Source organism: Octopus bimaculoides, chromosome 20, assembly GCF_001194135.2.
Source record: "Octopus bimaculoides isolate UCB-OBI-ISO-001 chromosome 20, ASM119413v2, whole genome shotgun sequence".
Lineage (NCBI taxonomy): Eukaryota > Metazoa > Mollusca > Cephalopoda > Octopoda > Octopodidae > Octopus > Octopus bimaculoides.
Window position 1 is genome coordinate 47,526,567 of NC_069000.1, and position 2,798 is coordinate 47,529,364.

The window sequence follows — 2,798 nt, forward strand, 5'->3', positions numbered from 1 at the left end:
GTCCATAAACAAATCTCAGGGTCAAACACTGTCTATAGCTGGTCTTCTCTTGGAACAGCCCTGCTTCTCACATGGACAACTGTATGTTGGCTGCTCAAGAGTGGGCAGCAAAAAAAAACCTATTTGTATATGCTCCACAAGGGAAAACAAGGAACATTGTTTACAACGAGGTGTTATAATCACAACAGCAAGAAAGTATGTACATGATCACCTTCTTTTACAAAACTTCATTGACTTTCATATATTTATATTGATATACATATATATACGTGTGTATATACATCTCTATATATAAAGATGATGCGTAGTCTAGACGGCGTTTTTAGATTTCATTATTCTCTTTAACCCGGGCAACGCCGGGTATTTCTGCTAGTATATCTATATATATATAGGATTAAATGTAAGGATAAGCAATTTAGGCAAGTCATATGGCAATAATATGGTTGTTTAAGAATACTAAATATGTTTGTGTATATTTGAATTATTTTGTCTCTCATGAAAGTGTGTGGCACATTTGCTTGTCACTGCCATTTATAGCCAGGCAGTCTCTCTCTCTCTCTCTCTCTCCATTGCCTAACATCCTACCAATGATGGCAACAAAGACATAACAAACCCCATCAGACTTGCCTAGCTTGCTTGTCCTTACATTTATTCCTCTCCGTGCTCAAGTTTAAATCTCTTGAGCACTATGAAGTGTATTCTGTACACAGAATACTTGTCTCTAATCTATCTATATGTATATATATTGTTAATGTTTGTTTTTATGTTCAGTTCTAATAAAAACAAATTTGCTTTAATCTCAATAGTTACTCTATAGTTTTGTAGAGTACAAATTTATTATTCTTAAACAAGAATATCATTGACAGTGTGACGATGGTTTAACTGGTCAAAACTTTGAAGTCACTGCCAATAATATGCTTGTTTAAGAATAATGAATATGAGTGTGCGTATGTACGTGTGTATGTATATGTGAATATTTTGTCTCTCATTAAAGTTTATGGCATGTTTGCTTGCCACTGCCTAACATCCTGCTAGTCAAGAACTTCTACGAGATAACTTGTTTAGGGCTGCAGATCAGACATTTGGCTGGAGTGAAGGCCCAGCCTAGTCAGTATATTACATGGTGGTGGATTATTATGGGGTATAAGGTAATAAAGGCTAAGAGAAAGGTTTGGAAAACCTGCAAGGATGGTAACGGTAAGGAGCATTACCAAGTGGTTAAAAGAGCTGCTAAGGGACAGGTATGTTTCACTAGGGATAAGGGAGAAACTTGTTCAAGTTTTGCCATGTGAGGGTCCGAGTTGTGAAGTGTTCAGGATGGTAAGGCAGTGTGTGAGAGAGAACTGTGATGTCACTGGTGAGAAGTGTATTTGGAAGGAGGAGATGGTATATCTGCCATCGATGAGGAAGACAAGGCAATGACATGGAATTCTGTTATAAGAGGCTGGGGAACATGGAGAATGCATGAGATAAAAAAAGGACTACGTTCTAGTCACCAGACAGAGGGACCGACAATTCAAGTTGACAGGTCCATTAGGGATAATTGGAGGGATGCTTAAAATATCTGGTTAAGGTAGGATAAATGGATAGTTAATGAAGTCATACGGGAAGGTGTCATACCCAAAGGCCAAAGTAGTAGTGTCATTGGAAAATGCTATAAGGAGGAAGGTGATGCCTTAGAGAGAATTCAAACAACTGGATCAAGTTATGAAGATCAGAGAGAGAGAGCTATAGCAGAATAGATTTGTCACTGCTTCAATTTGTGCTGGAAGAGGTACCACAGATGCACTATTCTTAGTGAGGCAACTACAAGAGAAATACTTGGCTAAGAGTAAAGAATTATTCCTGACATTCATTGTCTTAGAGACAGTGTCTGACAGGGTACTGTATACTACTATAATGTGGTAGTCACTAGGGAAACTAAATGTTGACAAATGGCTTGTTAGGGCTGTACAAGTTATGTGCAGCTGTCAAATGGTGCCCGGGTGGGGGTGGGGGGTACTTTTTCAAGTCGGCGTAAAAGCGAGACAGAGAAAGTGCGATTGGATTGGGGAAGTTCTTTTGAAGTTGGTGTTCCGTGTGTGTGTGAGCGCTACAGTTTTGTTCCTGCTGCTAACTTTTTCTCTCTCTAGGTTTATTTTTCTGTTTGTTGGCGATTTTATGATCAGATTCATAGATACGTTTTTATTAATATTTTTTCGTTTATATTATTTGTTTTGAAATGTATTATATAAATACAGACACAAGCATAAATAAATGTCCGCTTTCTACGTCAGTCAGTGAAGGCAGTCACTGGCGTAAACTTTAAAATACATATCCTAGTAAATTCACTCAGTACAAGTAGGTTGTTTGGCAAGTTCAGGAAATACGATTAGGTTGACAGCAGTTAAAAGTGAAACTACATTGAAAATTGCTTTGACAACTTGTGACTTCTTTCGTCCAGCTTTGAAAACACCTCAACACATTCCTGGGATCTTTTTTAAAACGGGGGCCACATTTTTCATTAATGTTTTACGTAGTGCTTTTGGTACCGAAAGACTTTCAAACTTCGTATACTTATCTATTTTGTGTTATAGAACAGAAAAATATTTTTGTATTCGAATTTATTTCATGTAAAAAATTGTCTTATTTCTTCGTTTTATTTGCTTTTTTCTTTTTAAATTTGCTGTTTAACCCTAACCCTATCACCGATAGAATTGTTTCAGAATCGTTTGTTTATGTAGTCGGCACTTAATGTATATCGGCTGAATGGACGTCAGTGATTGGTTGAAATTACAGAAATACGACAATTTTAACAT